This window comes from Ornithorhynchus anatinus, chromosome 3 (genome assembly GCF_004115215.2).
Source record: "Ornithorhynchus anatinus isolate Pmale09 chromosome 3, mOrnAna1.pri.v4, whole genome shotgun sequence".
NCBI classification, from domain to species: Eukaryota; Metazoa; Chordata; class Mammalia; order Monotremata; family Ornithorhynchidae; genus Ornithorhynchus; species Ornithorhynchus anatinus.
In genome coordinates, this window is record NC_041730.1 from 26,575,911 (window position 1) to 26,601,038 (window position 25,128).

The following is a 25,128-nucleotide window of genomic DNA, read 5'->3' on the forward strand; positions in this document are numbered from 1 at the left end:
ATTTGCATATGTGACAAATGTGAGAAATGTAATAAAAGTGTAATATGGCACCTTATAGTGCAAGTTCCCAAGCTCTTTATATATGGCCTGATCAGTCCTTGTTGGTGCTTCCAAGTATTGGAGTGCTCTGATAACACAAGATTAAAATATGTAGGTTTAATTTTAAAACTCTGGAGAGGTTAACCAGGATCTCCAAACTAAACAATGCCTATCTCTCTAGATCAATTTCCTTTATCAATCAAATCTGTCCAGTTTGGCCTGGTAACTGACAACATAATAGTCGGAAACCTGTCCATGATTTACCTGCAGAGTAGAAATATAATTTCTGACCTCCCAGGTGGTGGCATTTCAGCACTATTTTCAGTGCAAGAGATAATAAGAGAATGAACACAGAAGCAAATGTAGGTGTTGGATCAGAAGTCAGATACTGGGTGGGTATCCCAAACTCCCTCTCCTCATGATCACTTTTCTAAATGCTATGCAAATTTCTCTAGTAAAACAATTCTAACCCCATCACTGCAGTTGGATGTCTGCAGAAAGGAAAAAAGTTCCAGGCTGGGTAGCAAAGTATTTTTTTTGAGCAGCAGGCACTGCAGATTTAACTTAATTACGTCAGTGTAACCTGAAATTAATCCCCCTTGAATAACCTGAGTATCTCACCCATGAAAATGTGATTATGTTCCTTTGGCTCATGAAAAGCACCGCAACATCATGCTATAAATTATTCATTCATTCAATAGTATTTATTAAGCACTTACTATGTGCAGAGCACTGTACTAAGCGCTTGGAATGAACAAGTCGGCAACAGATAGAAACCGTCCCTGCCCTTTGACGGGCTTACAGTCTAATCGGGGAAGACAGACAGACAAGAACAATGGCAATAAATAGAGTCAAAGGGAAGAACATCTCGTAAAAACAATGGCAACTAAATAGAATCAAGGCGATGTACATTTCATTAACAAAATAAATTATAGTTTTCCTTTTCATGAATTAAACATGAGGTTCATGCTTCCTGAGTGAGATATCTCATGCAGGGGGTGGGGAGAGGGGTGGTGCTTAGGAGGGATGGGAGGTGCCAGTATAACTTTCTTGTGTTTGAAAAATGCTCCCCCAGGTCATTGATTACACTGACCCTAGCAACAAAGCGAAGGTTATCAGGTGGTTCACTAGATTTTGAACTGCTGGAGGGCAGGGATCTGAGGCAGCGTGGCCTAGAGAAGCAGCATGGCATAGTGGATAGAGCATGGGCCTGGGAGTCGGAAGGTCATGGGTTCTAATCCCAACTCCTCCACGTTTCTGCTGTGTGACCTTGGGCAAGTCACTTAACTTCCCTGGGACTCAGTTACCTCATCTGTAAAATGGGGATTAAGACTGTGAGCCCCACATGGGACAACCTGACTACCTTGTATCTAACCCCAGCACTTAAAGCCGTGCTTAGCATATAGTAAGAACTTTACAAATACCATAATTATTATTATTATTAATGCATAGAGCACAGGTCTTGTAGGAACTGTGTTCTACTCCCGGCTCCAGCACTTATCCACTGTGTGACCTTCACCAGGTCATTTCACTTCTCTGTGCCTCAATTACCTCATCTTAGAGTGGGAATTAAGACTGTGAGCGCTATATGGGACATGGACTCTTTCCAACCTGATTTACTTGTTTCTACCCCAGCACTTAGTACAGTGCCTGGCACATAGTAAGTGCTCAGCAAATACCGTTTTAAAAAAAGCAAAAACTCTATGCATCTCTATTGTACTGTACTCTCTCAGGTACCTGCTGCATTATTCTTCACAGTCAGCACTCAGCAAATACCATTAATTGATGGATTGGGTGTTCTTAGAAATGTGGACGATAGAAGATGTAAAGAGCATTTTTGGGGTTGCCTAAGTTTGGTGGAGGGGGCAACACAGTAGGAGACTCTTTAAGAGCTTTGTTTCTCAAAATGTGGGACATGATCCTCAAGAGGATTGCAGAGTTTTGGTAAGATTTTACATCAGTTGAAGCCCCAGAGATGGAAACAGCTGTTTAGTGGAGCAATTGAGAATGGTAGGGTAGGCAAACAGGTTAAGGCAGACTCTCATCTAGAGGTTGCTAGACTTTCTATCTGTAATCATGTAGTCCTGAGAAACAGTGAAACTCAGATATCTTTGGAATGAAAATCTAGTATTAATTTTGATTCTGGCTTCTCAGGTTAACAAGGGATCTCCAAGTCATGGATGACTGCAGAGGGGATGTGAAACAGAAACTATGTTGCCTGAGGATCAAGGCACTCAGAGGAAAATTAATATTTTGGACTTGAGGCTCTTTCTTTAGGTATAAAAAAAAATGAGACTCAAACCCCTTTAAACAGCCACACTCCTGGATTTGTTAAATGAATACATTCTTGCTAAATCCAATGGCCTCTACTCCATCCGTCCTCTCAGCTGCTTTCAACACTGTCGAACACCTCCTACTCATGGAAACATTATCTCACCTTGGCTTCACTGACATTGTCTTCTCCTGGTTCCCCTCCTACCTCTCTGGCCACTCATTCTCTGTCTCTTTCATGAGCTTCTCCTCTGTGGGAGTCCCTCAAGGCTCAGTTCTGGATCTCCTATCCTCCATCTACACCCATGACTTTGGAGAAGGCATCTGCTCCCTTAGCTTCAAATACCACCTCTATCTGGATGATTCCCAAATCTACGTCTCCAACCCTGATCTCTCTCCTTCTCTGCAGTCTCACATTTCCTCCTGCCTTCAGGACCTTCTGCTGATAGATACCTGAAACTTAACATATTCAGAACAAAACTCATTATCTTTCTACCCAAAACCTTTCCTTCCCCCGTAGACAGCACCACCATCCTCCCTGTCTCACAAGCCCGTAGCATTGGTAGTATTCTCACTTCAACTCCCTGACCAACTCTGTTATGTTGTACTCTGACAAGAGCTTAGTAGAGTGCTCCACTAAGTGCTCAATATCTACAATTGATTGATTGGTTGTCACATTAATATTTAATGGGGAAGAGTGCCTTGATGGCCTCAGAGGTTCCATCTCAACCAAAAGTGAGGAAGTCCACAATGAAATGAGATTTCACTCTCTCTGCCCCTTCCAGCTCCCCCATGCTGTTGGTCATATCAGCAGAGCAAACAGTAACCCCTTAGGTTTTGAAGACCAGGGAGCATTTCTAATTGCCACCTACATATTATTTCCCACAATGTTTATGCAGAACTCTTGGCATAGCTTTTAAAAACACTATTCTACTACTAAATGGCCTTAGTAGCTCCTGATGCTCCTTCCCTATCAGTAGGCCAATCATATTTATTGAGTGCTTATTTTGTGTAGAGCATGGTACTAAGCACTTGGGAAAGTACAAAGTAATGGAGCTGGTATATATGTATTCACTGCCAACAGTGAGCTTAATGTCCATAGGTGGAGACAGACATTACTATAAATTAAAGATATGTGCGTAAGTCCTGTGTAGCAGAGGAGGGATGAATAAAGGGTAGGAGTCCACGTTCAGTAGAAGGGAGTGGAAAAATAGGAAATAAGGGCTTACTTGGGGAAGGCCTCCTGGAGAAGATATGCTTTAGATTAGATGAGGCTTTGAAGGTAGGGAGAGTGGTTGTCTGTTGGATATGGAAATTGAGAGAGAAGGAAATGAGAGGGAAGGTGTTGCCAAGAGGTTGGCGTAAAGATAGACACAATGGTGATACAGTGAGTAGGTTGACATTGCAGAGTAGTGTGTGGGCTGGGTTATAGTAGGAAATTGAGGAGGTAAACTGGGAAAGGGCAAGGCAATTAAATGCTTTAAAACTTATGGTAAGTTTTTGTTTGAGGTGGAGGTGGATGAGCAAACACTCGAGATTCTTGAGGAATGGAAAAACATGGATTGAATGTTTTTGTAGAAAAGTGATCTGGTTAACAGAATGAAATATGGACTGGAGTGGGAAGAGATATGAGGCAATGAGGTCAGCAAGATGAGTAGTGAAGTAATCAAGGTGGTATAGGATAAATGCTTAGATTAATATGATAGCAGTTTGGATGAAAAGGACAGGGTGGATTTTAGTGATGTCATGAAGGCTGAAGTAGCAGGATTTGGTGATAGATTGAATATGTTGGTTGAATGAGAGAGATGAGTTGAGGACAAGTCCTCAATATACTACTGAGCATTAGATAATATAGGAACTACCTGGTTCTGAAATTTCTTTTCTATCTGAATTTTATCTGTATTGAAATATGTATTGAAATATATCGAAAATTTAAAAGGACTATCTTCTCAAGAAGTCAAACACTGGGGCCACACAATGGGCCCAACACCACTTCCTTTAGACATATTTCATTGTTGTGATATTAGAAGATTGAAAATTCAGGGACTGAGAAATGAGAAAATATAGTTTTTGTGCAGGATGCATTATTTATTGGAAAGGTACTCATTTTGCTCATTGTCACTACCACACATTAAATGTTTCGAGCCAGGTCCAGTAGCAAACTTTATGGAATCATAATTGGTATTTGCTGGAAATAGAGAAGCAGTTTTTTTGATTGCATCAGGACCAAAGATAAATTAGATGGGTATAATACTAAGTAGAGAAGCAGCATCGCTCAGTTGAAAGAGCCCGGGCTTGGGAGTCAGAGGTCATGGGTTCGTATTCCGACTCTGCCCCTTGTCAGCTGTGTGACTGTGGGAAAGTCACTTCACTTCTCTGTGCCTCAGTTCCCTCATCTGTAAAATGGGGATGAAGACTGTGAGCCTCATGTGGGACAACCTCATTCCCCTGTATCTACCCCAGCGCTTAGAACAGTGCTCTGCACATAGTAAGCACTTAACAAATGTCAACATTATTATTATTACTAAGATCTAATGGGAACAACTATTTTCTTAAGGGCCATTTTGAAGAAATTTTTTTTGAACTCTAAACACATCGTCTAGCACCAGAACGAGTGACCTTCGGCTTTTAAATTAGAAATGTTTGTGGTGTGCAGTAATCCATTCAGTCCTATGGTAAAGTGTTGCCAATTGGTATTTTTCTCTCTTTTACAGAAGATGATTACATGTTCACAATTTTCAAGGTATTGTACACATTTCAGCAGAAAATTGTAAGCCTTTATCTTTTGACAGCAAGAAGGAATTACTGCCCTTTTAAATAGCGTCCCTATTTTGTCCAAATAAATGATTCATGCTGGAGACTTCATGATGTCTTTTGTTGGTTTCTGTGAATTTCAACGCAGGCAGTCAAAAGGGAAAAAAAAGTAACACATTTCTGTAAATTTCAGAAAATTATAGGTTTTATATAGGATGGAGGATGCATTCAAACATATTTCTTTAGTCCCAGATTTTTCTGACTTTTGTATTAAAGCAAACCTTCTGACACAAAAAGAAAATGAATGAGAGAGTAGAGGGGATCAACACTGGTACTTGTTCTTCAAGCTGGAAAGCAGGGCTTTTGAATATCCTTTTAAGATTCAACAGAATAAAGTATGAGAGGAAGAGAGACCTTGGATACTGGGATACAAGAAACTCTCAGTAAGGTGAGGTCACAAAATGCTTGTTTGAGAGCCTCACAACTTGTGGCATTTCAAGAGGACTCTGTTCTCATGTCTCTGAGAGGTCAAAAAGAGGTGAATCAGTTGTGAAGATGATAGTACTCAGAATCTAATTCTTTTTATTTTAATTCAATTTCCCCCATTTTTCTAGGGTTTAGTAGATTTTCCCAAATTCATTACCTCTTGAAAATAGCCTCTCCTTCGATATTGATACTATATGGCACCAAATAATATGGGTTGGCAAGACACCTCTGTACTAGTTGCAGATGGTTGATCAGTAATCAGAGGTTGAGCATTCGTAACACTCACTCCTAGGTAACATCCTGTCACTTCACTCTTTCTTTTCATCTCTCATGATATACCTGTGAGAATGTGCTTGCACACCAATCGATTCTTCTGAAATGACTTTACTGAGGCCATGTGTTTTCAATCTTATCAAAGCTGTAAGAAATTTGGAAAGGTGAAGTGGCTCCTTCCTCCCCACCCCCTTTCTGAAATACTCCACAATAAGCTGATGGGGAAAAGGAAAGATCTTTGCATAGCAACCTGTAAAATAAGGTATGAGGTAATCTTTAGAGGAATGTACCCTCCAAACACAAAATAGCTTTTAAAAGGATACCTTTATGTATTCAGAAATGGAGATTTATGCTCATTTCTTGCTTGATATGCCATAATGCTAAGCCCCAACGGACAGAGCTTGACAAGAAAGTTCTTTATTCTCTAAATCCAGTGCCCAGCATCTAGGCTCAGAAAGTACATTTGTGGAATAACCTGGGGAAAAAGGAAAACCAACAACAAGGATCTTCTCCCTCAGTGGAATGAATTAAGTAATGCCTCTTCATCTTTGCATCCTGAATGATGCAAACATCTTTCTTTAAAATAAAAGAGTTCCAGCAGTGAGTGACTTAAAATCTTTCAGGAGCAAAACCCAGTTGTTGGGGGTGTCGGTTCTTCAGAGAGAAAACTAGATAATGGCTCCTTTTTCAGCATGATTGGCAGCATCCTTCAAGTCTGAGCTCCTCTGCCTTTCCAAGGCCCCTGAGGCATTGACAGAGAGCTCAGCCATGCATCCATCCCCTAGTTCTCATTTTGTTGTTTAACTCTATATATCTCTTTCAAAATTACCTCTCTCCCATCTCCTGACATTCTTTCTCCTTCTGGACTCTCCCTATCTTTGGGGATTTTCTTTCCTTTTAAAATAAAAAAGAGACTAAATGTGGTTGGCAAGTCACTGGGGAAAGATAAAGGGCTATGTTTGGGGTAGGAGGAAGCAGGACAAAGGGAGTCTTTACAGCAGGATTTCTAGGCAGTTGTGAAATGTGTTAAGTCTGTCAGCTATTCATGACCTATTGGATTCAGTGGGAATATTGTGGTTCCTTACAAGCTGACTCTAATGTATCCATGAGGGGGCAAAAAAGAAACTCATAAGCAATGTTGCTGGCCTCCATCCAGCTTTCTTTGAGCCAGGAGGGGACAGATAAAATCCTGTGAGCCCTGAACCTGAAATAAGATGCTTTCATTATGTAAAGGTAAGAAACTTGCCTGAGAACCAATCCAAAGTGAAACAAAGAGTTAAAAATCTCTCAAGATGCAGTTCTCAGTACTGCAAGGAGATGACACATCCCTTCTTCTGGTTTAATTCCTTCAAAAGTGTAGATTCAGTAGATGATAATAGCCGCAATTACACTTTCTGAAGCAATCCTGCATTTTCAAAGATGGCTCAAAGATGTGTGGGTATGTCTTCAAAGACCTATGCATGATTGATATTTCATTTGCTACTGAATTTAGAGAAAGAGGTCCTGGCTGTGGTAAAATGTTTAATAGTTGTAGGGCCAGTCACTGTTTATGCACTGTCATTTGGAATCCTGATCTTCACTGAGCCCCTTTCAAAAAAGCATCTCCTTCCCTTGATTGCAGCACATAAGGTCATTCTGCTGCTGTTGTGCACAAATTATCCACTTCCATTGCACATTATTTGAAACTATGTTTCATGCCACCCTTCTCCTGAGATTTCTTTTCAATGTACAGGAGTCACTTAAACATTTTATAATCCATTTTTTCACCTTACTCAGTAAAACGCTATTGCACCAGCTTGCTCTTCAAGAATGGAGAACTGAATGCTTATTAGGCCTTTGTTGATGTAGTGTTATGCTGCCATTTGATGAATCTGTAAGCTTGTGGGCAGAGAATGTCTGTTTCTTGTAATATTGTACTCTCCCAGGTGCTTACTACAGTTCTCTGCAGGCAGTAAGTGCTCAATAAATAAGATTGACTGAGAACCTAATGTTTATTAAGCCTTTGTTGGTGTAATTTTATGCTTCATTTTGATATGTAATAAGCGTGGCTCAATGGAAAGAGCCCAGGTTTGGGAGTCGGAGGTCAAGGGTTCGAATCCTGGCTCTCCCACTTGTCAGCTGTGTGATTGTGGGCAAGTCATTCAACTTCTCTGTGCCTCAGTTACCTCATCTGGAAAATGGGGATTAACTGTGAGCCTCACGTGGGACAACCTGATTACCCTGTATCTACCCCAGCGCTTAGAACAGTGCTCTGCACATAGTAAGTGCTTAACAAATACCATATTATTATTATTATTATTATTGCTATTATTATTATTATATACTTGTTTCCAGGTGACACTGATTGTAGTAGGAGAAGGAAAAGAAGCAGTGAGGCGTAGTGGATAGAACACAGGTCCGGGAGTAAGAAGGACTTGGGATCTAATCCTGACTCTACCTCTTGTCTGCTGTGTGTCTTTGGGCAAATTACTTCACTTCTCAGTGTCTTTTACCTTCTCTGTGAAATGGGGATTAAGACTGTGAGCTCCATATGGGACAAGGACTGTGTCCAACCTGATAATCTTGTACGTACCCCAGCACGTACTACAGTGCCTGGCACATAGTAAGAATTTAACAAATGACATTAAAACCAAAAAAAAAGGAGGAAGAGAAGAAGGAGTCATATTTATTGAGTGCCCATTTGACTCAGTGAATTGTATTAGGTGACTGTCAAGTGTTGATTACCCATTTCTCAAAGTGATACATTCCTTGCCCACGGGGTCAGACAAGCATAAAAATACGTACACCACTATTAAAAGTAAGCATACTTACTGGACACATATACATGAGTGTCTTCCTTTAGCTCTGAGGTAATGATGAAATCATTGTGGTGATGGTTCTCAGTCTACCTTAAGGGAGGTAGTAAGTGGTTGGGAATTGTGTTATAAAACAGTTAAAGTTATAGGCAGTCTCCCAGTTAACATGGCAGGTGAACATTGTTTCCCCATATTATTTTTATGACGAGAAAGACAAATCTTAGTTTCAGTACCTGCAGTTCAACCATCCTGAGGTACCTGTTTATTACAGTGATTTTATTTGCTGAGGTGAGCTTTGTAGAAAAGACCCAAAAGACAGTGTGTAAATACTTGGACAGTAACCATCATGGCTATCTGTGCTTCTCTTTGACTTCTGTGAGGAACTGAGACCAAGTGAACTTGTGATTACAGAGCCTAAGACATTTTAAGCAGAAACTGATGTGCTGGTATAAATGACAAATTTCAGTTGTCAGTAACTTTATACCTTGATGTGTAAATTCCTCCAGCATTGTGAACTGGCCAGAGTGATCCTCTTCTATTAGTCACCAAGAGTTGCATATATTCATACTTACCTATCTCTATGTAAATGTAGGATAGATATGCATGTATCAGCGAAGCTCAGTGCAAAAACCCAGGCTTGGGAGTCAGGGGTCATGGGTCCGAATTCTGGCTCTGCCACTTGTCAGCTAGGTGACTGTGGGCAAGTCACTGAACTCATCTTTGCCTCAGTGACCTCATCTGTAAAATGGGGATTAACTGTGAGCCTCACGTGGGACAACCTGATTACCCTGTATCTCCCCCAGCACTTAGAATAGTGTTCTGCGCATAGTAAGTGCTTAACAAATACCAACATTATTATTATATATATCTATGTAAACACATATATGTGCATATATAGATATATAATGAGTTTATATATTTGCACTTATATATAAACTCTGAACTTGAACAGAGATTACATTTCAGGGAAGCAGCATGGCTCAGTGGAAAGAGCATGAGGTTGGGAGTCAGAGGTCATGGGTACCAACATTAATTAATTTCAGTCCAAAGTCTATTTTTCTTTGGAAATGTTAATTCAGTATTAAAATTCAGTATTTAAACTCTCAAGAGAAAGGAAATACAAAAGTTCAGTTTCACCCAAGTAATATCATCAGGCTTCTGAATGTTCATGGAGACATTCATTAATCTCTTCAACTTAGAATTTTTTAAAAAAGCCTCTTCATTTGCAATTGAGAACTAAAAATTCTAGGCCAGTGTTTCTCAACTTGAGTTGTTAATGGGGTTTTAAACAAAGTATTCATAATATCAAAGGTCTAGTGCAGGTTATATGATCGGGGTTAGTCAACCTGTGTCCCCTTTTTATCTGTCCTCTATCTGCTCACTGTCAAGAAGAAGAAAAACTGGGGTTATTGTATTTGTGTGTGTGAAAAAGAGAAGCAAGGCATGAGAGATTTGGGGATTAAAACATTAATGTTCATTTCTATGTTTAAAAGGTTAAGTTTATTACCTCTTGAAAACACTTTTTCACCAGGAGTTGCCTGCTGTGTGAAGTCACTTAAATTCTCTGTGCCTCAGTTTTCTCATCTGTCAAATGGGGATTCAGTACCTTCTCCCTTAATCTGTTTCCCACCTGATTATCTTGAATCTGCCCAGTTCTTAGAACAGTCTTGTCATTAAGTACTTACAAAATACCTGTGAGGTATCTAATACTTATCTTCCAGTGAGTGTCTAATGGTTATATTTTTACTGTTGACTTTTTAAAATTAGTTCTATAGTAATATGGAGTCTATGATTTCATACATGTGCCCATCCCAGCTTCATAGATTGAGAGTCTCCTATAAACAAGGGGCCGTGTCTATGGATTTTCTTGTAATTACCCCAGTGGTGTTTAGTATAATCAGTTCAGTCATAGCACTTGTTTAAATTACTATATTGTTAGGGATTAAGTAACATTAGTTCAACAACATAAGCATGTTTGATTACAGTCCACTGTGGTGTTGCAAGAAACTATATGTGCATGTGCTCCTATGCCAGATGTTGGATGCTGTGAATACTATCAGGTGAATTTTCCTTGTGGCTTTGTAAGAATATCTCCACATTATAAAAGAACTGTATGTGGAATATTGTGTGTATTTTAAACCCATACTAGTAATGACTAAATGATAAGCTTATTTATGAGCTTCCTGCTTTAAAAAAAGTAGAATAAAAGAATGAACCAAAAAGGAAAAACCTGAAGGAGAATATGTTTTTGTGCATCTCAGTCTTTCCAAAATTGCTCCTTCAGTTAAAACATAGAGCTCCCTTTTGATGACACTGTTTTGTCAGGAGCTCTATGTTTGCACAATTCCATCTTGTTACAGGTGACTAGGTAGACTTTTATGTTTTTTCTTGATAGTGTGTGTCATTTTTCAATCATCCATACCTACCTTTTATACATTATTGTCTGGTTTTGCAAGCTACTGTATCAATTCTCTAACACTAAGGATTAGCTGCATGAAAATACAAAACACTAAGGTATACTGGTTTATGAATAGATAAATGAGAAACACATTTTCATTTTATGAATGCAAAGGAGATTAGTGGTTTTTAATCTCTATTTGATGTGACCAAAATACGCTTTTTTTTCTGTCCCAGACTTGGCAGAATAGATCTTTTAGGTGAAGGAATTTTTCATTCTCAAAATACATTTCTAAAAATGTTGCATATGGAGCAACTAATTTCTTTAAGATGAAATGCTAAAGCCATAATATGCACATGTCTAAGTAAGTTAAGTGTGCCTAACAACTTTACAGATTGCATCTGTTGTATAATTGTATTTTCCAAGCACTTAGAACAGTGCTCTGCAGGCAGTAAGCGCTCAATAAATTCGATAGAATGAATGACTATGCGAGTATGCATATATAAGTCCTCACATCTATCACACTGTTCATTTATATACCTGTGGTTTATCCAGAGTATTTGAGTTGTTTTTAGATAAGATGTTATCATTACTAATTTCTCTTTACTCATTGGATATGCTGTACAAATGGCCTTCATTAAGTAGTTTTCATGCTGTTTAACAGTAGCATCTCTTGAGAAAAAGAAGGTAAGTGCATCTTTGAGTCTCTTTTGAGGTTTTCTTTTACATGGTGTGTCACATTAATGCTGCCCTACAGGGAAATAATCAAAGAACTTTAATATAATACTGTGGTTCAGAACGGAAACATGACAGCAGTACATTACTGCAAATTGAATTTAATGAGCTTCTTAGCACTGTGAGAGTGACTCTTTGAAACAGAAGCTATTCAATTTAGATCATTTTGATTATAATTAAATCATTTTACATTTACCACAGGGACACGTTTAATCTTAATTAGACACTTTTATGGGGAGGTAAAACCACATAATTTATTCTTAACTGCTGAAAAATTTTTACAACACATAAAAAACAATATGGCGGCACTTTGTATAGAAAAACTAAATAGAAGGAAAAGTTATTTGTGGAATGCCATAAAAAAATTGTTTATAGCAATTTTGTGCATATACATTTGTGTGTATGTAATAATAATGTTGGTATTTGTTAAGCGCTTACTATGTGCCGAGCACTGTTCTAAGCGCTGGGGTAGACACAAGGGAATCAGGTTGTCCCATGTGGGGCTCACAGTCTTAATCCCCATTTTACAGATGAGGGAACTGAGGCACAGAGAAGTTAAGTGACTTGCCCACAGTCACACAGCTGACAAGTGGCAGAGCTGGGATTCGAACTCATGAGCCCTGACTCCAAAGCCCGTGCTCTTTCCACTGAGCCACACTGTATATACACAGATGTCCATATATGGTTTCTGTAATATATGTGCAATGACGTTTATGTCTTGTGCAAAGCACTGTGCTAAATATTAGGAAAGGGTTCAAAGATATTGAAGCAGATACTGAAGTATTCCTTTGACACAGAACTTCAACACTAACAAGTGGAGGGAAGACAGAATTAGACTCAGAAGATTGAATTTGTGGCCTCTTAGCTAAATAACTCCAATTCAGCCACCTAGTGTTTAGAGCAATCCAAATGAAGCATGGGATTAAAAATTAGCCAAGATCCAATGCCCATTTAAAAGATCTGTAAAATTCCCAGTGACTATGGCTGAACCAAATTCCCAAACAAGATGCGATAACAGTTGGGCTTTAATCGATACTGAAAATTAGAAATGATAAGGGCAAGTCACTTAACTTCTCTGTACCTCAGTTACCTCATCTGGAAAATGGGGATTAACTGTGGAGCCTCACAAGGGACAACCTGATTACCCTGTATCTACTCCAGCACTTAGAGCAGTGCTCTGCACATAATAAGTGCTTAACAAATATCAACATTATTATTATTATTAAAACTAGAAAGTACCAAAGGCAAGGTTCACATGGTAATATTTAAAGCCACTGAGTTTCAGACCTGAGAAAGACAAGCCAGTGATCTGATTATTCCAAGGAAGACACCGTGTGTTTGGCCATTTGGCTGTCTGAGGGCTTGCCTGGGGAAATGGCTAGAAACAGAGTTTAGTCTAAAATCACCCCCAAACTGACAACACTCTTATGCCCAGTATGAATTACATCTGTATTCCAGGTCAGGGAATCATTTCTACTCAGGACCAGGAGAGCTGGCAAGCAGGAACAGCACACTACAGGCAGCTCCCAACACACTCTGAATTCTCCCACCTTTTACCATAGAGCTTGATGTTCCAATAACATTCTGGGTGGTGTAGGCAGAACCAGATACTTTTCCCCATAGAGACTGTAGTTCTGTGCCTCTGCCTTCTTTCCCACAACTTTCCTGCTAACTGTTTAAAGCACACTGCTGGGACCCTGCAGTCTAACAGATGGACAAAACTGGGAAAGAAATCAATAGGAAAAATAGATTTTATAAACCCATTAAATGAACAAGAACAATAAAAACAACAGTGTAATACTCTGGAGAAAAACTATTCCTCAGGCTCCTCTTCACTGCTACACTCATGAGTACCCTGGGGGGAAGGAGGATAGTACAGGAATTATCCATCAAGGCTTTGCAGAGCTGGGAAGCTAAAGGCAGGGACACATAGCATCTGGAAACCTGCCTCAATCACATATGCCTCACGTACTTATACACTCAGCTTTGGCCCCCTCAAAATGGAACCTCACATTTATTTGGCCCGTAAACAGTTCCATACATGCACATTGAAGCAGTGAGCAGAAGAGTGGGGGTAGGAGCAGATAGGAACAGAATTTGGGCTTCTCACTACGGTTGCAACTTCACAATGTGGATACCAAATGAGAGAGACTGCAGCAGCCTCATTCCCTCTTTAGTGGAGAATTGGAACTTTGACCAAGGAAGCTTCAGTTAGAGGAGCAGGAAACTTCTCTTTGTGCTGGAGGAAGGAAAGAGTTGAGCTTTGACTCATCTCTCATATTCAGCTCACTTAGTCTATCACTACATCCTCTCGGTTCCTCCTTCTCAGCATCTCTAGAATCCTCCCCTTCTTCTCCAGTCAAACTGCTAGGCTCCATTTTTATATTTCACTCTGCTACCTGGATTCTGTTTCTTAAAACAAAAAAAAAGTTCACTTCATTCCCCCCACTCATCAAAATCCTCCAATGTTTGCTCACCCTCCTCCACATTAAACAGAAAATACTTGCCATGAGCTTTAATCACTCGTGGTATTTGTTGAGCACTTATTGTGTGCAGAGCACTGTATTAGGTGCTTGGGAGAGTACAATACAACAGAATTGATAGATATGTTCCATTCTTGCAAGGAGCTTACAACTTAAACCACCATTCTTCCTGTCTGACAACCCTGTAACCTAGCACTCCTCCACTTTATCTGCGAGACTACCACTCTCCCCACCTTTGAAGCCTTACTAAAATCATATCTCCTCCTCAAGAAGCCTTCCCTGACTAACCTCTCATTTCCTCACCCTATTCACCCTCCCCTATGTCATCTATTCATTTAGTTTTGTGTCCCTTAAGCACTTTGCTACTCACACACCACCCCATCCCAAGATCACTTATGTATATATCCTTATACTCTGCCATTTCCCCTATGTGTAAATTATTTTAATATCTGTCTCCCTCTTTTGATTTAAGACACCTGTGGCCAGGAATTGTGTCACCAATTTTATTGTATTGTTCTCTCTCTAGCACATAATACAGTGTTCTGCACACAGTAAGCACTCATTAAATTGATCAGGGAAAACATCTGGTTAGGGATTGCGAGTGATACATGGTATAATTGTATCAGAGTCCCATCCTTATCATCTCTATTATCTGTAATCAATCAATCATATTGATTGAGCACTTATTGCGTGCAGAGCACTATGCTAAGCACTTGAGAGAGTATAGTATAACAGAGTTGGTATACCTGTTCCCTATCCACAAGGATCTTACAGCTTAGAATAGTCTGTAGTCACAAACCCAGGCCACAAATCAGGAGCACTCTAGGATCAGGTAAATTGTCTGAACAGAGGTTGGGAATTTGTTCCTTGGAATAGGATAAGCTTTCATGCCCTAAGGCTTGAAGGTTGCTTCTGTAACCTAAGAGCCTGAAGAGGGAAGATGTAGGAGTTATTCTTCATAATAGCTAAGGGATTAGCACTAAATCCATTGAGTTTTTCACTTTTTTAATGATATTTCTTAAGTGCTTTAGTTAGTGCCCGGTGCTGTACTAAGTGCTGTGGTAGATACAAGCAAATCAGATTGGACACAGTCCATGTCACAGGTGGGACTCACAGTCTTAATCCTCATTTCACAGATTTTTACAGATGAGGCAACCGAGACACAGAGAAGTTAAGTGATGTGCCCAAGTTCACATAGCAGACTATTTATTTAATCAATCAATTGTATTTGTTGAGTGCTTACTGTGTGCAGAGAAATTGGGAGAGTACAGTATAACAGAGTTGTTAGGCACATCCCCTGCCAACAACAAGATTATGGTCTAGAGGATGTCAGACCAGGATTAGAACCCAGGTCATCCAATTCCCAGGTCAGTGCTTTTTCCACCAGGTTATGCTGCTTCTTCATGTAAAATGTCCCAAGCCACATGGCTGGGAATTAGGAGACCCCAGGTCAAGTCACAGATCTGCCACTCACCTACTGTGAGACCTTGGGCAAGTCACTTCATCTCTCTGGACCTCAATTTCCTCATCTGCAAAGTGGGGGATAAAATACATTGTGAGCCCCATGTGTGATAGGAATTGTGTCCAATCTCATAACCTTGTATGTATGTAATTGGTTAATAGATTAAGCTTTCATTATCATCATTATTATCCAGTGGGAGACAATCCAGTAGAGATTACCAGTGGATTTAATCAGGTTGATGCCTGCTTGGGGAGTTGAGGTACATCAGATTAGATTACATGGGAGTTAAGAAAAATTAGGCTTGTCACTGGGATTCTGAGACAAACAGTCCCTGTTTGATCTGGTCCCTGCCTGAGGCAGACAGAGTTAGATTACAGAGGCCAAGGAGGAGTAACTGTCTCTTCAGGATATTCCTGGGGCTGCAGTTTTGTGGAACAATTCCTTCCAAAACCTTTGATGTTTTTGCTATTGCTGAGCACATGGAAACATCTATAAACATCTGCCTCAGGTTAGTGAGGGCTAACAGTGACAATGAAAGGGAATATGTGCTGGATATAGACTCCTTCCCAAGACAAGTCTACCCCAAGAGAGACACTTTGTGTATGGGGTGCACCAAAGGAGACTCTGACCACTATTGAATTTCACAACATAGATTTTATAACAAAATTATTGAATTCACTTGCCTGATGTTTCTTATCTGAAGATTTAAAATATGTATCTGAATAATAAACATGCACAAAGTACATGCAATTATTGAGAATACTTGTGAATACCTAAGAAAAATATTCCATTAGTCTATGAAATGTATAATGTATGCTTTTTTAATATGAAGTTTAATGTAGAGGTTTTAAATCCAGAATCAATGTTTAAATGCTGTGTATTTCTATTGCAGTGTTGAAATGTGTTGGTGATTCATGGAGAGAAGTAGAAATTAAAATAAAATGGCAGACTTTAAGAACAAGGTTGCTTTTCCAACCATGAAATATCCAAAGATAGCCTCATGTTTAAGCAAAATACCTTGACTGAAAAGTGGATAGCCCAGGGGATTTAAGTCAGGAGGGAGGAATTATTTTTGATGGCATTAGACACAAGCTTTAAGTCCAAATAACCTCCATCACTGAAGAAGGACAATCACCTTGTGGAATGAATTCTTTCATAAGAGGAAAACGTTCTGCGTTTCCTGTGAAGTATTGTCCATTGGTATCACCAAGGATAGCCAATGAGAAACTTTTTTTTAGGGCTCAGAATTATGAAGGCATTATACAACTGGAATTTTTGTCTGGGCTTTTGATAAGAAAATGACATTATTTTGCAATCTTTGGCTATGAGAGGAAGAGATACATTTATTAATCTTTAAAGCCTTAGGAGTATAAAAATAATAGTTATGTGTTAGCTTTATATATGGAAATCATATTAAAGAAACAACACTTCCCAGGTGCCACAAATGTTTTTTTCTCTTTGTTGTAATGTTATTTGGCCAGGTTGGTATAATATTTATGGACAGTAAGGAAATCCTGAATTAGTTCATCAAAGGAGAAAATGGTAAATGCTTTTTTTTCAGAAGGCTTTTGAAATCCGATTTCTTTTTATGGCATAGTTATCTTAACCCAGATTATTTTGAAAAACTAGCATGTATCAGTCACTCTTTCCACAGATGATAGTACGCTACACACCCACACACCCACATGTAGAGCTATGTATATATGTGTGTATGTGTGTGTGTGTGTATGTATATACACATATATTTAGTTATATACACACAGTTTATACATATCCATAATCTATTTTAATGTCTGCCTCCCCCTATAGTCTGTAAGCACTTGATGGGCAGTAATCATGTCTACCAACTCTCTTGTATTGTATTCTTCCAAGCGCTTATTAAAATGCTCTTCACACATTAAACTCTCACTAAATACCATTGATTGATGTACAGACTGTCTCTGGTCTGCAGACAATCATATTTATTGAGCATTTACTATTTACAGAACACTGTGCTAAGCACTTAGCACTATCCTAGAGCAACTTCAGCAGTTCTCCTTGTTTCCCTGACTCCTGTTTCTCCCAACTCCAGTCCGGATCACTCTGCTGCCTGGATCATTTTTCTAACAAAATTGTTCAGTCCATGACTCCCTGCTCTTCAAGAACATCTAGTAGTTGCTCAACCACTTCTGCAACAAACAAAAACACCTTACTATCGGCTTAAAGCACTCAGTTACCTTGTCCCCTCCTATCTCACTTTCTTGATTTCCTATTACAACCCAGCACAAACACTTTACTTCTCTAATGCCAAACTACTCACCTTATCTCATCTATCTTGGTGCCAATCTCTCCCCATGTCCTGCCTTTGGCCTTGAATGACTCCCCAACTGCAGAACCTTATTAAAAGCATATCTCCTCCAGGAGGTCTTCCCTAAGCCCTCCTTTCCTCTTCTTCCACATCCTTCTATATAGCTGACATTGCTGAAGTCCTCCCTTTCCTAACATTGCTACTGCCATCACGGTAATAAAATAAATAAACTGTGGTATTTGTAAAGCGCTTACTATGTGCAAAGCACTGTTCTAAGCGCTGGGGGATACAAGGAGATCATGTTGTCCCAGGTGGGGCTCACAGTTTTAATCCCCATTTGACAGATGAGGTAACTGAGGCAAAGAGAAGTTAAGTGACTTGCCCAAGGTCACACAGCTGACTAGCAGTGGAGCCGGGATTAGAACCCGTGACCTCTGACTCCCAAGCCCGTGCTCTTTCCACTGAGCCATGCCTATTCCAACTAGATTACTGCATCAGCCTCCTTGCTGACCTCCCAACCTCCTGCCTCTCCCCATTCGTCCATACTTCAATCCGCTGCCTGGATCATCTTTCTACAGAAATGTTCAGGACATGTAACCCCCTTCTTCAAAAATTACCTATCCACCTCCGTATCAAACATACTCTTCACCATTGGCTTTAAAGCACTCTGTCACCTTGCCCCCTCACACCTCACCTCACTTCTCTCATTCTACAACACAGATCACATACTTCGTTCCTCTGGTGCTAACCTTTTCAGTGTGCCTGAATCTTGCCTGCCTTGCCCCTAACCCCTGGCCCACATCCTGCCTCTGGCCTGAAATGCCCTCCCTCCTCAAATCTGATGATAATCACTCTTCCTTCTTACTGAAGGTACATTTCCTCCAAGAGGCCTTCTCAGAATAAGCCTCACTTTTCCTTATCTCCCTCTCCTTTCTGCATCTCCCTGACTTGCTCCTTTTGCTCTTCCTCCCTTTCCCAGGCCCACAGCCCTTATGCATATATCTGTAATTTTATTTAGTTGTATTGATGTCTATTTATTTGTACTGATGTCTGTCTCCCCTGCATCTAGACTGTGGGCTCGTTGTGGGCAGGGATTGTCACTCTTTATTGTTGTGTACTTTCTCAAGCACTTAGTACAGTGCTCTGCACACAGTAAGTGCTTTAATGAATACATTTGAATGAATTAATGCATCACCCTTGCACTTGGATTTGCACTTTTAATTCAACCATCTCACAGCCTCATAGCGCTTATGTGGATATCCATAACTTATTTACTTATATTAATATTGGTATATCCTTCTAGACTATAAGCTCACTGTGAATAGGGATGTGTTTACCAACTCAGATATATTGTACTCTCCCAAGTGTTTAGTCCAGTGATTTGCTCATAATAAGTGCTCAGTGAAAATGATTGGTGATTGTCTCTATCTGTTGCCGAATTGTACATTCCAAGCACTTAGTACAGTGTTCTGCACATAGTAAGTGCTCAATAAATACTATTGAATGAATGAATGTTTTAGTATCTAAAATGAGATAAGATAAAAAAAGGAAAAAAAACACTGTGATAGTGAGAGGAAATAATATAAAAACATTTTGATGACAACTAGGTGATACATCATACAGACCCACCTTTCGGCAATAAAGGAGAAGCAGCTTGACCTAGTGGATAGAACATGGGCCTGGAAGTCACAAGGACCTGGGTTCTAATCCCAGATATTCCACTTGTCTGCTGTGTTACCTTAGGCAAGTTCCGGTTCCTCAATTACCTTATCTGTAAAATAGGGATTAATACTGTGAGCCCCAAGTCTGTTCAATCTAATTAGTACAATGCCCGACACATAGTAATTGCTTGATAAATACCATTTTTATAAAATTACAACTTCTACCAGGGAATTTCTCCTTCACAGCCAAATATTTTCATTGGCATTAAATATTATTTTTAATGTTATTTTCAAAATATACTCTATAGGCAGTATACTGTGTAACACTTCTGCAGTTTGCTAAAAGCAATATTTGGCCCTGTTCATGGCCTCGCAATACCACTGAAGAGTGAAAAGATTCTAGTCTCAACACAAATTTGGTGGGAATCCTAGGGAGATGGAAAAACATTTCAATGTTCTCCATAGCAGGCCTTTTACTATTGAAAAGGAGACTCCGCAATACACTAATCTTTCCATTTGTTAAAACATAACACTTACCCTGACTGTTGGGGAAATCCTAGAGCAGAGTGTTCAGGAAAGTCAGGACATAGTATTAAGAAGCTGAAAACAGATTCATGCATCAGTGCTGTGGAAAACTGTCTTTACACACACCCAACATAGAATTGATGTTGTTTGAACACTGATCATTGATTTCTTTTCAGATGCATCCACACTTCTTGGTATAGATTTTACTAACATTAGTTTCATCTTCCAAATCAAGAAACAGCTCATGTTTATTCTTATTCTTTTTTTTACTTAAATCATCTTTTTTAAGAATTATTGCCTTAAATTTTCTGGAGACCGTATTTGGCAACTACAGAATATGTTTGTGATATTGTGCATTTTCCCCTTACACAAAATGTATATGGCACATTTTGGAAAGAGAGTCTGCCTTAAGAGCATTGAATGACACTCACAGTGGAATAGATTCAGCCTATCTTAACACCTAAAACTCTTTTAGTTTCAGTATCAGGTTGTACAAGAAGAGAATTGCTATTTTCCAAGGTTTTTTGAAAAAAATGGTCTATGAGTATAGTAAAATGCTATCCCAGAAATGTCTGCATCCCAGCTGAATGTTGTGAAAAAACTGTGTAAGAAAGACCAGCCTGACATACTGTAGGTTGACAATATATGTGTTTGTATATCTCTATTTAGGTGTATAGATGTATGAGTGTGTGTTTTTTATATATCCTAGTAAAGAAATAAATGGCTATTTTTGAACTGAAGCTTCAAAAGGATTGTGGGACTGACTAAAACTAAGTCAGTGTCCAGTGCTGAAAAGAGCCAACATGTCTACATAAGAAGCCACTGTCATTTTGCGGTCATGCTGAGATCAGGATTGTCATTCTGGCGTCACATCTCTTAGACACACTCATACTGATAGGTATATTTCAATGGGAACCTGCATATATTTCCCTGCTCTCTAATTTGCCCAACCACTCTCTTTATCACCTGAAAAAGTCCCTCATTAAAATATTAAGCTCATTTTAATGGAGGGAATAAAGAATATTTCCCTGAACTTTCTTGAAAATGAGGACTAAATTTCTAAAAAATGTATCTCCTGCTCATATAATATGCCAGGTTAGGCATAGAATGAGTTTTCTTCAGGTTTTGCATGAAGTCCCTATGCTGTGAAGAATGCTTCCATGTGGTTATTATAATCAATCAGTCAGTGATGCAGAGCACTGAACCAGGCACTTTGAAGAATACAACAACATTTGTTCTGGACCAGGTTAGCACAGAGGGCCTTAGGGTCTGTAGCCCTGAACCCAAGTCTAAGGTGGGTGAAGCAGAATCAGAGACTGATCTCAGGCATTTGAACTGATGCCACCCCTCTCAAAGGCCACTTTCATGGAGCAGAACCCTCATAAATAGCCTTATTGGCTTTGCTGTACCTGTCACCAGGTGTCCACGGCATGTAATTGGCAGATGGATCGACTCTTCCAAAGCAGACAGTCAAGCCTACAGCACCCAGTGTCCTAGGCTGGGAGGATGAGGGGACACAGGACAGGGTGGCTGGGCACACAGGGTTGAACCCGAGCAGTCCTGAAGGGAGCCCTGGTCCCTTATTTTGGACAGAAGCTGTTAATCACTTGACTCCATTGTCTTGCTCCCCAGTGAATTAGGCCCTAAAGATGCCATCCTCTTCTCTTCCCATTGTCCTTTCCTTCCCCACTTACTGTGTCCTTCCTAGTCATCCTCCTTTTTCCAGCCTTGCCAAATCCATGACACTGAAAGAATCAGGCTGGCTCATATATTAGGAAGAGAAACAAAAGAAAATATGTCAGAAAATTTCCATGAATATTAAACAAGTAGCCACAAAAGGATCACAAAGAAAAATTCCCATCTGAATTTTCAAATGTTTCATTGTTTCTAAAATGGTTTTCTTTGACAGTATTACCTAATAATTGAATCAAAATATCCGTTTAGCTGTTTTTATTACTCCTTTCATTATCATTGACACAAAAAAGTGGTTGTAAACGTTATGGGCACTTTAGTTTATATCAACATTTCCTGGTCAGTTACTCAAACAAATCAATCTACTAGAAAAGAGGGACCTGGTGATATAGCTGAAATTCTTGGCTTTCAATCTTTCCAGCTGCAAATGCGATTTCTTTGTTTTTCACTACCTCAAAATGACCAGGTAGCAGTTTAAAACCCCAGAGTGCAAATCAGGAGAGAAATAAAATGTTTAAAATTGTTAGTTTTCACTGATAGCAGAACTAAAAAGACATAGCCAGATCTATCCCAGTTTTTTTTTTTAAACCAGTTCTTCCCCCTCATGCTAAAACTTTCCTAAAATATTCCAAGTCTACCTGACTCCCCAAAATTTTATTTTAGATTTTATCCAAGACTTGGTGAAAGCCTTTATAATGTCTTTTCCTTTACTGGGGAGTTTGTTGTTACTTAAAGCCTTTTTCATCAAAGTCCTTGTAGTAGCCTCTGGTCTTTCAGGGTTACATCACTCTTGCTTTAATCTCTCAGGAGTATGTGTGCCCTTTAACAACTGGTTTTGGATATCTGCCAAGTCCCAATCCTAGATGGCTTCTCAGTGGTTTGCAACTTTCAGCACATTGTGATATCAAGAAAATAGGACATTGCACTGTCAGCAGAAGAAAGGACAATACAATTGGTGATAATGAGGTAGCATCCTATAATTTTCCTGAAATGATCTCAATTTATTTCTCATGTTAATGGGATATTATGATACTTTCTGGAGGATCACTAAACATGTCAAGTGTTCTTCACTCCATGGGTGATCAGGAATATTTGCTGGCTGTCAGACCAAAAGTGAATGTATTGACCATATTTGGGGTGGAATAGCTCAACTCAAAAAGTAAATATTTAGAGGCAATTTTCACTCCTGTCATTCAATCATACTATTCACTAAGCTCCTACTGTGTGCAGAGCCCTGTACCATGTGCTTGAAAGAGTACAATAGATACATACAAAGCTCCCTGAGAACAGAAATCCTATTTTCTAATTTTTTTGTACTCTCCCAAATGCTTACTAAGTGTTCTTGTGGAGTAAATGCTGGATTGATAAATGATATTAATTGAGCACTTCCTGTATGCAGAATACTGTACTAAGCTCTTGGGAGAATACAGTGCAGTAAGATTGGTAGACATAATTCCTTCTTCACTCCTCTCATCAAGAAAAGACTCACTGGCCTTTTAAGGCTCTACACTAGCTCTCTCCACCTAGCATATTAGCAATATCCATTCCCTATTCCACTGTTTGCCCTTTTTCTCCTCACTAGTCCAACTTGCCACTATCTTGCACGCCTCTGACCTCAAGTTCACCCTGTCTACTGGACCTAGAATTCCAATCTATTTCTTGGGTGCCAGATCTTCAAACCCTCCTAAAATAGCACCTCCTCCTACAGGGAACATGTTCAACTCCCTCCCACCCATGTTGTCTTTCTTTCCCTGCACCTAGTACAGTGTTCTGCATACACTAAGCACTTAAAAAATAATTTAACTGTTGCTGCCAGACTTCTGCATTTAATTATCAGCACATCAATTCTCATCAACCTTTTAGGAGCATCCTTCAAACCTTTACTCATGTCCATTCTCTGTTCCAATGTATCAATGCATATTCATTATTTCTGTGGCTATTTCTCCAGAGTTTAAGCTTCCTGGCCACTGAACATGTGGTGTGTTTTTACTGTCTCTCCAAAGAAATTAGTATGGTGCCTGTACCCAGCATGTGCTTAAGAAAACCATTACTCCTTCACCTCCTTCTCTCCTTTTTTATGGCATTGGTCAAGCATGTGTTTGTGTCAAATACTGTTCTAAGTAGATACAAATTAATTAATTTAGACACAGTCCCTGTCCCAAATGGGGCTCACAGTCTACATAGGAGGGAGAACAGGAGAACTGAGGCACAGAGAAGTTGTGACTTGCCCAAGGTCACACAGCAAACAACTGACAGAGTTGGGATTAGAACCCATATACTCTGACTCCCAGACTTGTGCTCTTTCCACTAAGCAATGCTGCCTCTCTCCTCTCAATCAATAATATTTATTGAGCAGATACTGTGTGCAGAGTAATGTATTAAGAGCTTGAAAGAGAACAAGACAGTAACAGACACATTCCCTGCCCACAACAAGGTTACAGTCTCTTCACTCACGTTCTCCTCTTCCCCCTTACTTTTGTTCTTTGTCTTGTTTGTGAACTGCTCTCCTTATCCATTCTTAATCTCTATTCCCTGATTTTTTTCTTTTAACACCATTTCCCCCATTTTTCAATTCTATGATATTAAATGTTTCATGGTGAACCTTGGCTGTAAATTGCCTTAACTACTTTGGGAAAAGGCACTGTAAAAATCTAATAAAAACATAAATTGCACATCCATTTGGCAGAGGATCTGGGAAAGTGAGAGGGGAGAGCAATGATATTTTCTGTCTCTCTGTCATAGTTTCTCCATCCACTAACACTTCTACTGGCACTGTCAAAGAAGCTATTATTCCACTCATTGGTCAGTACATGTTTATTTTCTGCTGAGTGCCCATAGAACCAGTGCATCATATCCTGACCTCTTCCTTGGGCTCAGTTTCCCAGTGACAGTAATGTCTAATCCTCAATTCATGTGGCTTAAGCAAACATCTGAATTTTGAAGTTCTTGGTGGATTGAAATAATGTCATGGAGGTTCAAGGACAAAGGACCGGATAGACATCTCTTATTTCCTCAGAGAAAACTACTGATCTTTATCTGTGACACTATTTCTTCCTTTGCCCTTCTAAAGTTAGGAGAGTTCTGGTTTAGCCATTTGTTCTGTTAGAAACATGTTAATGAAGACTTCTTGAAATAAGTGTTGACTGAAGACATCTGTCCCCACTAGTAATTTCAGAAATATATTCTAGAAATACTAGTAACCTTCTTGATAGATTGAAGATTTCTTGAAGTTAGCCATGGTATCTATCTACTCTCCCAAGTGCTCAG

General features: G+C 39.4%; 1 protein-coding gene across 2 annotated transcripts in view; it reads left to right on the forward strand.

Moving 5' to 3' along the window:
• LRRC4C (leucine rich repeat containing 4C) overlaps positions 1–25,128 on the forward strand; it is a 979,945-nt gene that overhangs the window by 560,664 nt on the left and 394,153 nt on the right. The window lies entirely within an intron of this gene.